Source organism: Pinus tabuliformis, chromosome J (assembly GCF_031772625.1).
Source record: "Pinus tabuliformis cultivar Carrire ecotype Pingquan chromosome J, CPIR1, whole genome shotgun sequence".
Taxonomy (NCBI): domain Eukaryota; kingdom Viridiplantae; phylum Streptophyta; class Pinopsida; order Pinales; family Pinaceae; genus Pinus; species Pinus tabuliformis.
In genome coordinates, this window is record NC_142295.1 from 112,942,314 (window position 1) to 112,956,068 (window position 13,755).

Sequence of the window (13,755 nt, forward strand, 5' to 3'; positions counted from 1 at the left end):
GATCCTCAAGCCCATGTCATGACCTATCACCTTTGGTGTTCATCGAACTCATGGCTTGATGACTCTATCCGGCTCCGCCTCTTTCAGAGAACTCTCACTGGTTCAGCCGCTAAGTGGTACATTGAGCTGAATCGCGACACGTTTCAAGATTTCAACTCGCTGGCTATGGCATTCTTAACTCATTTTCAGTTACCCATTCGGTACGAGACAGGGACACATCTCCTCACGTCTCTCAAACAAGATACGGCTACGCACATATCTAATCATATACATGAATGGAGAAGGCGTCGTCGCTTGATCAAATTCTGGATTCCTGATCAACTCCTGACCGATTGGTTCACGACTTCCTTTGTCCCCGCAATTGCGCGAGACATCGCCATGGGAGCTTGTGTAACTGAAGAGCAAGCGATCGCGCGTGCTCAGTACCTCGACTTAGTGTACTCTCAGTCGGTTACTTTATATGATTATTTGCCAGACGCCCCGAGGCCTGGACAGTACAAGGCTCCGCCAAAACCATCTGTTGATGGAGTCATTGGCGTTGTAAACTCGTCATCGAAGAAATCGGCCGCAAACCCTGGGAAACAAAAACAGAACGCTTCTAATGGAAATGCTTCTCAGGGCCAATCTAATTCTGGGAGTACCTCCGAGGTAAACTCCGTTCAGTCCACCGTGGCGGATAAATCCTCAAAAGGGAAAAAGAAAGGGAAAGCTAAAGATAAATCTGGACAGCCCAAGCAGGATCCCCCTAAGCCTATCTCCAAGGAAGGAGCTAAACGAAAACCTAAGTATCCTTGTCTCATATGTGATGAGGATCACTACACTAAGGACTGCCCGAGGCGGTCTGAAGTTAGTCGACTTTTGAAAGGTGCTCCTGGGCCTCCTGCTCTGCTTAAAGAGCCTTTCCCTTCCCAACAGACTCAAATGGTGGCAGACCCATCTCAACCCTCTTCCTCATTCGGTTCTCAAGTGTTCATGGCTGGGATGATTCCCATCCATGTTTCAACTCGAGCAAAAGACTATCCATCTCATGCCGGGAAAGAGCCGGAGGTCCCCTCCAGCGCTCCTCCGTCCAGTTCTGGTCCTCTCCACATCGAACGGCCCAGCACTGAGACGATCTCCCGACCCCCTCCAAAAGGTTTACTCAGGAAGTTGTCTTACAACCCTAATGCTCGTGCTGCCCAGCATTATAGCATTGTTGAGGACTTAGCTCAGGCTCTGTCTGCTATGTCTGCGTTAGAAGTCCTCCAGAGCTGCCCCTCCCAGAGGAAGTCCTTGCTATCAGCTATTGGTGGCATCGACCCGGCAGATTCAGATTTGATTTCTTTTGATCTCGAGGGTTTTACACAGAGACTGCCTCACCAAGTTTCTTTCCTTATACAGGTCATCATCAATAGCAAAACGATTCATCGTACAGTTATTGATGAAGGTGCCTCAACCTGCATCATGTCTGTTGCTTGCTGGAAGGCTATTGGTTCTCCTACTTTGAGTCAGTCTCCTACGACGTTAGAAGCCTTTGATGGAAGAGAATCTCATCCTTACGGTATCCTCCAACGCTTGCCCATCTCTTTAGAAGGGAAGACGGTAGAAGTGGAGGTCGAAGTTGTTGACGCCAATCTCACCTACAACCTCCTCCTCGGACGTAGCTAGACATACGCCATGCAAGTCGTTGCTTCCTCTCTGTTCCGTGTCATTCATTTCCCTCACCAGGGGAAGATTGTCACGGTGGACGAGCTCTCCTTTCTCGCTTCTTCTTCTGAAGGTAATGTGCCATTTGTGGAGCATACCTCCAAGTCATTAGAGAGCATGGGTGCCGGACTTTTCAAAGATCCCGCTTTAATGGGAGTTTTTCCCCTCCCACCTCCAAATCTCGCCCCTATCAACATGATCTCTGTACGTTCTGATCTGTGGGTTCTTCCTCCCGCTAATCAGGAAGACTCTTGGGGTGATATGATGCCGTTGAGTCCTGCTGAGCTCAACTATGTCGAGATTGTCGCTGCATCGCCTCCCCCTGCTGAACTTGCTCTTCCGAGCAGTGTTCTCGATTCATATGATCATTTCCCTTGGCTAGGAGACGAAGCTACTTTGGATCCATTGAAAAAAACATTTCCTTCGGATGAAGCCATCATAGAGACTATGTCTCTCGAAGAGCTCCCTTGGTCAGATCACCACCATCGCTCTTCGTTTCTCCCTCCCCATCCGGAAATGGTCGCATGTCTCGACTGGTTTTCTTCGTGTGTCCCATCCCCGCCCCTCCAAACACCTATTTAGCTGTATCAAGTGTCTTCTGAGGGCAACATGGGTAACATCACGCAAACCCAACCCATCGACATCTCTGTCAAACCAGGGATTGTTGAATACATTTACATAGGAGTCACTTGTACTCCTGAGGAGGTTCAACTTTACACTGCTCTATTTCGCGAATTCCGTGACGTCTTCGCATGGTCCTACGAGGAAATGCCCAGCATCAACCCTAGTATCGTGGTGCATGAAATACCAACGTACCCAGGGGCTAAGCCTGTCCGTCAGCGCTTACGCCCAGTGCACCCTCAAAAGGCTGCAGCCATCAAGGCCGAAGTCGAAAAGCTTCTTAAAACCGGTTTCATTTATCCCATTCCCCTTACGGATTGGGTGTCTAATATAGTCCCTGTGAATAAAAAACAGGGCACTATCCGGGTCTGTGTTGACTACCGCGATATCAATCGTGCCTGTCCGAAGGATAACTTCCCTACGCCCTTCATCGATCAGCTTATTGATGAGTGCGCAGGAAGTGAAATTTACTCGTTTATGGACGGCTTCTCTAGCTATAACTAGATCAACATTGCACCCGCGGACCAGCATAAGACGGCTTTTATTTGTCCTTAGGGCACCTTTGCCTATAAGAAGCTCCCTTTCGGTCTTAAGAATGTCGGCGCCACTTTCCAACGTGCAATGTCTTATGCCTTTCATGACATTCGTCACATTGTACAACCATACCTGGATGACCTTCCGGCTCATTCAGTTAAGCGTCAGGACCATCCCTCTCATCTTCACGAGATTTTTCTCCGCTGTTGGTGAGCTCCAGTATTGTAGCAATAATGCTACAACTCCTGGGGCTTCCTGTCTCTTAATTTTATCAACCCGGTAGTTCGTACAAACTTGGAAGCGACGGTGTTGTATGCACAAGTACTAGCTCTTGTCGCAGCTGTCACTTGGTCAGCTGGCACAAGTCTGCTAGGGCTCAAGCCAACTTCTATAGGCTCACAGAAGAAGCTTTATCAATGATGGACGAAAGCTAGCTCAAACAAGACTAATCTACTTGGCAAAAATGAACTGAAAGCAAATCAAAACATGGAAACCCTAGGAAACCCTAATTTAACTAGTCTAACCTCTATGATGCAAAGAATGTGAAGGAAACTTCTACCAATGATGCCATTACTTCTAATACGTTAAAATGCATGAATCTAATCTACTTGCAGCTTAAAAGACATGTTTTTGTATTTTTTCTTTAAGTGGATGGAGTGTTTGTGATTTTGTGCTTATTAGGGTTTGGTTGTGCAGATGTGATGCGGAAGGAAGGAAAGCATGGGAAAGGTTGGGGAGGCTAGGAGAGGTTCCCAAAGATCCTTAGCATCAGTCCACAGAGGTTCCTCACGTTCATACGCTCAGCAACCGAGTGAGTGGCCTCCTACAGGATGTCTGCAGGGGATTCTACAGGAAACGCAGGGGTTTCTACAGGAAGGTCTGCAATTCTTCTACAGGATGTTCTGAAATGGGATGTTTGAGGATGGATGGTTGATGGAAGATGCATGGATGGTTATGGAGGTAGGATGGGGGTCTGAAGTGACCCAGGAACTGATGGATGGAGTGGTGAAGTGATGTGGAAAGCTGACTTGGCTTGAAGGTAGTTGAGACAACAATGGGGAAGAAGGTAAGGTTACTTGGCAAAAGAGAAGATGGGAGATGAGGGAATAGACTTGGTGATGGAGGAGCTGATCTAAACGAGGCTCAAATGAATGAGGAGGTGATGAAGATACCCTGCACAAGGCTTATTCAAACAAATCAATGAATTCTTGCAAACAAACCAAGTCCTAGCTAACTCAATCCAACTATCAATGAAATGAATAAACAGCAGCTTTGTTTGCAAAGAGAACCATATATATCACGTGAGCAAGAACATGCCAAAAGGTCTAAATGCATAACAAACTCCTACCAATCTATTATAAACATGAAAAGCTACTTGAACCATCAAAAGAAACCTAAATAATAAAGCAAGATGTAAGTCTAAAGAGAAGATTTTATTTCAAGAACGCAGCAAACACATAAATATAAACAAGGGAGGTACTGGGCGATTGAGATGGGCCCAACCCCAAGAACTACAGCCTCCCAAGAACGATTTAGAGCTGGTGCAAAGCTGGATCCATCTTTATTAATCAAGAAATGAAAAGTACATCAAAACTGTCCATAAGGAGAGCTTGAGAATGAGCTGAGAGCAAAGCTAATCCATGGCCTAAAAATCGAACTACAAGCTAGCTAACTAATGGCTAAAACAAAATGACTAACTAGCTACAAAAATGACTACCAACTAGCTACCAAAAATGACTACCAACTAGCTAACCAAAATGAGGCCCCAAGCCTTCTTATTTATACAATTTTGAGGACCCAACAATCCTCCTAAAAGTTAGGGACTTGGCTGCCCAAGACTTGTAGTTAACAGCAGTCCTACTTGACTTGCTTGGCTGCCCTTGTGCTCATTGATTTGGTGGCCTTTGAACTCCGAGCTGATGGTGGAGAATTCGAGGTAAGGGCCCATAAATGAGGGGGACACCTTCCTACAAATCCTCTAGCTTGTTCTCCCACGAATTTGGCTGCCAGGTGCTCATTAAGACCTTCAAATTTGTCTCCAAGTTGACCAACAAGGCTACACAAAGCACCCATTAGACTTGTTGGCATAATGACTAACCAAATTCACTCTATTAACATAAAAATAATCAAAAACATGCAATAAACAAATGAGAATGGTGGACTAAGTCAAATTAGGAGGTTGAATGAGCCCAAATAATTGTACATTTTTGGGGCTCATCATCACCCCCCTACTAAAAGTGTTGCTCATCCTCTGAGCAACCAAATCTCTCCCCTTGTCTTTGATGGCCCTGGTGACTTCCTTGGCTAGCATCTCGGCTGACTTCTCCTTTGGCTTCCCGCTTTCCAAACTTTCCTGTAGCAACTGTTCGATGGCTTCCTGTAGAAACAGTCTGCTAGCTTCCTGTAGAAACAGTCTGCTAGCTTCGTGTAGAACCAATTTCACTGATTTTGCCTGCGGTATTGTCTCAACTTGTCCTGTTCTAGTGGCTTGTTGAAGGCTTACATTCACATGGACACTGATAGTTTCACCAGATGGATTGGACTCGGACACTACATCATTTAAATTTGAAACTGCTTTTTCCTCTTCTCTGAAAATCTACTTGCTCTGCAATGTTGTTCGTTAATACATCCTTTGTCTCAGAAGCTTCAAAATTTTCAGTCTCCTTTAGATATGCAGAATCATTTGCCAAAACATCCTCCATTTCTGCTGCTTTTCTTAGTGCCCGCAGCCTTGGTATGAGTGTGCAAGTATATTCTTGTAGAAGGCTGAACCATGATCAGATTATGTCCAAATCTTGAAATTTAAACGGCCCCTCTGAAAAATGGTAGCTGCATGCAGAGCCTCAGTCAATCTTCACTGATAAGTACATTGTCCACACAAACCAAAGGCATGCATAGGAATCTATTGTACCGGTCAGAACAACAAGTGAGTATGACATGATGGGCATGTAGCCAAAATATGAAATTCTAGAAACAAGTTTTGTCATCTCCAGCTTGGTGAATAAATAGAAAGTGGCATAGAGAAACAAGTAGAATGCGGAGGAGCCTACAGCCAAATAAGATCTCCACCACCAGTTGTAATCTTCACTGCACATTTCAACGTAGCACAAGATAACAGTGATTTCTGCACATGTAACCATGAGGATCACAAAGATAATGAACAGGAACCCAAATATACAGTAGGACTGATGCAGCCATATTGAAGTTAATCTGAAGAACAATCCAATGGATACAATTCCAAACCATAAAAGGACTGAGGCAAACATAGTCTCGAAAGGAACTATACCAACTGATTTTTTCATAGCAGTGCAAAAGAAAATGCAAAAGGAAATGCATGGAAACGAGAATGTGGCCTTCAACATCTTCCTCCTTTCTCCTCGTTTTGAGCTTGAACTTTTCTAGAAATCCCGTGGTCAGCCAACAGAAGCATCAACCCACAGAAGCTCCTCATGTTTTCTTTCTGCAGTGCTGTTTTCTGCCTTGCCTGTAGAAACAGTTTTGTCCATCAACTGCAAGGTTCACAGTAACAATCCTTCCATCAATGGCTTTGTTTGGTTCCTTACGGGCTCCCTTAGTAGCCTCCACAGTCTTGGAAGTCACAAATGCAAATCCCCTGTTGGTGAAAAATACCTGCAATATTAACCAAGACAAATACAGCCAAACAATCTAGGCTTCAGAAAAACATGCATAAATCTTCTAAGAACAGAGGAATTTTAAACTGCCCATCATAAAGAAATATGATGTATATTAGATTTGTATCCTAGATTCATTGGTATTCTCATGATATGCAGCTGGACCTTCTACCTCTTTACTCATTTCCATTTGACTCGGAAGCTTCCAACTTTACACAAGAGTTTCTAGTCAAGCTACTTGGTGAATATCTTGACCGATCTTTGCACATAATTTCAAGGTCTGAGCCTTCACTCACATATGATTGATCAATTTCTTGATCAGATCCACTTTCAGGGCCCTGCAAACTTCCTTCAGCTGTTAGAAGGACTGATATCTTTGGCCAAACTCTGATATTGCCATCCCGAGACATGTTTTGGAAATAGCTGGAGGTCACTGTTGCTGTGTATATCTCCCTTGAAAATCAGCGTTCATCAACCTGTTTGTGTATATTCTTTATGGCTGCCAAGTGCATGTGTATAACTAACGTAAAGGGGAGACAAACTCCCACCCAAATCTTCAACTAAAACCTGTGATTTGACGCGTCTGCAACCAAATGCCACTGCTGCCAATCAAATCTGTGTATAGCAGCCAGTGTAGAGGTTGATCTGCTATGTGTGTTTCTCTTGAAGATTAACGTGCCATATTTTTACTGCCAGGTGTGAGTATGAGTGGAGATAAGGGGGAGTTTACTCCCATCAATCTGTTGTCGTAAACTGCCACCAAACCAAAGTTTTGATTGCTGTGATAAATCCTCATTTAAATGACCACTGCGTCTTGTCTCTTGCTGGTCTGCGTGGACTGCTGTAGGAGTGAGGTGGTAAAGACGTGTTGGCCCATGCAATTGTGCATGAACTGCAATTGTTAACTGTGTTCCATGCCTGTGATTTCATCCACCCGTTGCACTGGAGTTTAAACAACCAACACTGTCCGTTTTTTTCCTTCACGTGCATGGTTAAGCGCACGTGTCTCATTCACCCACCAAGTGTTGTTGAACTAGATGTGGGTGGCTAGTTAGCTGGCCACCGATTTTTTTAATCCTAACCATCTCATTCATTCATGCAATGTTCAGATTAGATTCATGCAAACAGAGGAATCGGTTTTGTCACGTACCTGAAAGTCAGTTGGCTGCTGTGAAGCTTTGTTGCATGCATGTGTTGATGTGGTTGCATGGTGGCTTGATTGATGATTCATGGCTATTTTTTCTATTCAGGTGTCCTCTGGACGGATCCAAGCTCCAGACAATCGTTTCCACATTCAAATCTGCACGTCCAAGCTGTTGTTGTTGCATCTTCACCAAACCAGAACTTGTTTTCGACATTCCTCCCAAACGCCAAAGCGGATCGAGCTGAAACTTGCTGAGCATGTTTCTACCATCATTATGCATCTCCCACATCAAATTCGTGATCAATGGAAGCACGGATTTCGAGAAAAATGGAAAATGGCTGAAGAATTCAGAGGTCAATTTCTCGGAAACCGTGCATCAGAATCGGTTGAAACTGCTTGGGTAGGTTACCATCACTCACATGCATATCCCCATGAAACAGGTTTTGAAACGGATGCACGGTTATGGAGAAAATGCAAAAATGGCTGATGGTGATGGAGGCTGATTTCTTGGAAACCGTGCATCGGAATTGCATGAAACTACTCAGGCATGTTGTCATCAACCTTGTACAATTCCCCATAAAACGGTTTGTCAAATAGATGCATGGTTTTCAAGTTATGGCAAAAACAAATTTGGTTCAATGGATTTTTGCCTCAAGGCTTTTTGCATGTGCTTGCATGGGATGACAAAATGAATTTTGTTTGTGATGTAGGGATGGAGATGATGGAGGAAGAGTTGGAAGATCTCATGAGGGCTTCTGAACACTTGAGGAAGCTACCATGCTCGCCAAACCACTTTTTGAAATGCATGCCTAGTTTCCCACAATTTCTACAGGAAGATCCTGTAGAAGCACAATGAGAAGCACAAGGAGGTGAAAAAATGATGGATGAAGGCAAGGGATGGACACACAAGTGCTTGCAGGCCTAACCAATAGACTCCCACCATCAGATTCAAAATTGAAATTGGATTTGGCTCGTCCAAAGGTTCTACAGGATGTTTCCTGTAGAAATTCAGAGCTTCCTGTAGAAGACACAGTTTTGAGGGAAGAAGCATAATGACATGAAAAAAATGATGGAAAAGGGGTGAGGAATGGAAACATGGATGTGGGTAGGCCTCATGGACATATTCCAAGCCTTCAGGTCCTCCTTGGAGATCAATTTGGCTTTTTTGTAAGGTTCCTGTAGAAGATACGAAACTTCCTGTAGAAGGCACAAAAACTCCTTTGTCTTTGATTTGAGTGCTCCTCCTATCATGAAACGTCCTCCTTTAACCTGCAATGTCATTGCTGCAACATGAACTTATTCAATGGAGATTAGCTTTATTTTTCCTTTTTCTCTTTCTCTTTTTTTTTGAAAAACAACTAGGGCGCCTCATGGAGGTTTTCACCCTAATTGCCTGCCTTGGGCGCCTCCAAAGGAGGTTTTCACCCAAAGATCTTTTTCTCTTTTATTTTCTTTTTTTCAACCCATTGACCGCCTCATGGAGGTTTTCAATCAATGAGCCAACCTAAGGCGCCTCCCAGGAGGTTTTCACCTTAAATTTCTATTTTCCTTTTTCATTTTTTCTTTTTCTTTTTTCTTTTTTTTTCTTTTTTTTCTTTTTTCTACCCTACCCTACTTGAAAAACAAAATCATTTTCAAGTATAAGAATACTTCCAATGGAGCCATGTGCACATCGAGATTAGAGACAAAATGATGTAAAGGCTCGGAATGCATGCTTTGACAACTATCCAAGTTTCAGAGACAAAATGATCTGACTTTGAAAGTACAAAACATAGCTGAGGAAGAGAGTACTGCTGCAACTGAGTGACCTTCTGAAACCATATCTCAATATAGCTTTGATATCCTTGGTTCTTTTGCTGATCTGGATCATTCTTCATGTCACTTTCTATCATGACTTTCTCATCTTCCTCCTTTTGCTGATCTTTCTCTTGAATACATGGAAGACTTGATGGTAACCATGAGGGAACTCTCTCGGTCTCTGATTCTGATCTCTTCTCTTCATCAAGTGCAATCAATGGTTCTTTGATCTCCTCTTTTGAATCTTATTTTACTGGATGTGATCCTTCAATGCTTTCAAGATGATCTCTTTTTTGCAATGCTTTTCCTGAGCTTTGGTGAACATCATTGAGCTCAAGAGGAGTCATTTGCACATGTTGTGCCTCAGATTTGCAATTGGGTTGAGCTGCTCCATTGCATGGTTTTGGAAATGGAGGTACGGGTGGCTGAGTGGGGGTGTGAAATTGAGATGGAGATGGATGGCATTGTGGTTGGGTAGGCATTTGGGGTTGCCTTGGTGGAGGAGGAGGCGATGGTTGTGGATGAGCAGGTGGTGGAGGAAAATGAGCGGGATGAGAGTTGTACTGGGGTCTCCACTCCTGATAAGGTGCATTCCGCTGAGGCGGTGGCTGAGCATAAGAGTGAAATGAATGAGCAACTGGTTGGGCATAATATGGATCTGTGAAGGAACAAGGAGGATATGACCAAGGAGGAGGTGTAGATCAGAAAGGATGAGCAGGGGGATCCCAAGAAGGCATGAAAGTGGCTTGATAAGGATCATAATAGGTCTCGGGTATCCCTTGCATCTCCTGCTGGTAAGATCTAGGTCCATGTGGCCTCCTTTGGTTCATATAATAGAGTGATTCAGTGGCTCCCTTGGCTCTTTGATATGCAGCTTTGATTCTGGGCAAGGAAGGGCACTGATCTGTAGGATGGTATCCTTCACATACAAAACACACTTCTAGGGAGTGCATTGGACATTCGTTCCTAGGATGCTTGTTAAGGCACCTAGGACAAAAAATGACCAAAGCCCTCTTGGCTTCTTCTTGCTTCTTTTGGATCCGCAAGGTATCCAGTTGCATGGCAAGAAACTGCCTCATATCCCTCTTGAAATCTTTGATCTGATTTTCAAATTCATCTTTGGACAAGATGTTGCTCCCAACATCTCTGCTTGTAGCCATTCGCTCAGAGGAATGGTTTCTTCTTCTTCTCCCCTAGAGGTTCTTCAGATATGTCTTGATGTCCACCCAGGGGTTCTTTCATCACAGCCATCGAAGAAGAACGTTGGCTGTGTGAAGCAGTGGGGGTGTTGTGCAATCATTTTTCTAACTTATCTCTACTCCTACAAAGCATGAAATGAAATCTTTTTGGTTGAGTTTTGCTTTTTTCTATTTCTACTTGCAAAATTGAAATAAATTGAACTGCAACTAACTATCTTTCTCAAATGAAAATGCGGAATGGAAATGAAAGCAGGAAATGACTAATCTATTTTGCTCAAATCAAATTGCAAGAATGAAATGCTAGGCTACGCTTGCGAAATTGAAACACTGATCTACGCTTGCAGAATTGAAATGCGGAATTGAAAGGCTATTCTAGGAAAGCAGGAAATGCTAATCTATGAAAGCAGGAAATACTAATCTATGAAAGCAGGAAATGATAATCTATGAAAGCAGGAAACGCCTTACAGAAAAGGAAATAAATCAGCCTCCATCACCATCAGCCATTTTTGCATTTTCTCCATAACCGTGCATCCGTTTCAAAACCTGTTTCATGGGGATATGCATGTGAGTGATGGTAACCTACCCAAGCAGTTTCAACCGATTCCGATGCACAGTTTCCGAGAAATTGACCTCTGAATTCTTCAGCCATTTTCCATTTTTCTCAAAATCCGTGCATCCATTGATCACGAATTTGATATGGGAGATGCATAATGATGGTAGAAACATGCTCAGCAAGTTTCAGCTCGATCCGCTTTGGCGTTTGGGAGAAATGTCGAAAACAAGTTCTGGTTTGGTGAAGATGCAGCAACAACAGCTTGGACGTGCAGATTTGAATGTGGAAACGATTGTCTGGAGCTTGGATCCGTCCAGAGGAAACCTTCACAGAAAAAACAGCCATGAATCATCAATCAAGCCACCATGCAACCACATCAACACATGCATGCAGCAAAGCTTCACAGCAGCCAACTGACTTTCAGGTACGTGACAAAACCGATTCCTCTGTTTGCATGAATCTAATCTGAACATTGCATGAATGAATGAGATGGTTAGGATTAAAAAAATCGGTGGCCAGCTAACTAGCCACCCACATCTAGTTCAACAGCACTTGGTGGGTGAATGAGACACGTGCGCTCAGCCATGCACGTGAAGGAAAAAAACGGACAGTGTTGGTTGTTTAAACTCCAATGCAACGGGTGGATGAAATCACAGGCATGGAACACAGTTAACAATTGCAGTTCATGCACAATTGCATGGGCCAGCACGTCTTTGCCACCTCACTCCTACAGCAGTCCACGCAGACCAGCAAGAGACAATACGCAGTGGTCATTTAAATGAGGATTTATCACAGCAATCAAAACTTTGGTTTGGTGGCAGTTTACGACAACAGATTGATGGGAGTAAACTCCCCCTTATCTCCACTCATACTCACACCTGGCAGTAAAAATATGGCACGTTAATCTTCAAGAGAAACACACACAGCAGATCAACCTCTACACTGGCTGCTATACACAAATTTGATTGGCAGCAGTGGCATTTGGTTGCAGACGTGTCAAATCACAGGTTTTAGTTGAAGATTTGGGTGGGAGTTTGTCTCCCCTTTACGTTAGTTATACACATGCACTTGGCAGCCATAAAGAATATACACAAACAGGTTGATGAACGCTGATTTTCAAGGGAGATATACACAGCAATAGTGACCTCCAGCTATTTCCAAAACATGTCTCGGGATGGCAATATCAGAGTTTGGCCAAAGATATCAGTCCTTCTAACAACTGAAGGAAGTTTGCAGGGCCCTGAAAGTGGATCTGATCAAGAAATTGATCAATCATATGTGAGTGAAGGCTCAGACCTTGAAATTATGTGCAAAGATCGGTCAAGATATTCACCAAGTAGCTTGACTAGAAACTCTTGTGTAAAGTTGGAAGCTTCCGAGTCAAATGGAAATGAGTAAAGAGGTAGAAGGTCCAGCTGCATATCATGAGAATACCAACGAATCTAGGATACAAATCTAATATACATCATATTTCTTTATGATGGGCAGTTTAAAATGCCTCTGTTCTTAGAAGATTTATGCATGTTTTTCCGAAGCCTAGATTGTTTGGCTGTATTTGTCTTGGTTAATATTGCAGGTATTTTTCACCAACAGGGGATTTGCATTTGTGACTTCCAAGACTGTGGAGGCTACTAAGGGAGCCCGTAAGGAACCAAACAAAGCCATTGATGGAAGGATTGTTACTGTGAACCTTGCAGTTGATGGACAAAACTGTTTCTACAGGAAAGGCAGAAAACAACCCTGCAGAAAGAAAACATGAGGAGCTTCTATGGGTTGATGCTTCTGTTGGCTGACCACGGGATTTCTAGAAAAGTTCAAGCTCAAACGAGGAGAAAGGAGGAATATGTTGAAGGCCACATTCTCGTTTCCATGCATTTCCTTTTGCATTTTCTTTTGCACTGCTATGAAAAAAATCAGTTGGTATAGTTCCTTTCGAGACTATGTTTGCCTCAGTCCTTTTATGGTTTGGAATTGTATCCATTGGATTGTTCTTCAGATTAACTTCAATATGGCTGCATTAGTCCTACTGTATATTTGGGTTCCTGTTCATTATCTTTGTGATCCTCATTGTTACATGTGCAGAAATTACTGTTATCTTGTGCTACTTTGAAATGTGCAGTGAAGATTACAACTGGTGGTGGAGATCTTATTTGGCTGTAGGCTCCTCCGCATTCTACTTGTTTCTCTATGCCACATTCTATTTATTCACCAAGCTGGAGATGACAAAACTTGTTTCTAGAATTTCATATTTTGGCTACATGCCCATCATGTCATACTCACTTGTTGTTCTGACCGGTACAATAGATTCCTATGCATGCCTTTGGTTTGTGTGGACAATGTACTTCTCAGTGAAGATTGACTGAGGCTCTGCATGCAGCTACCATTTTTCAGAGGGGCCGTTTAAATTTCAAGATTTGGACATAATCTGATCATGGTTCAGCCTTCTACAAGAATATACTTGCACACTCATACCAAGGCTGCAGGCACTAAGAAAAGCAGCAGAAATGGAGGAAAAGCATTGCAAAAAAGAGATCATCTTGAAAGCATTGAAGGATCACATCCAGCAAAAGAAGAATCAAAAGAGGAGAT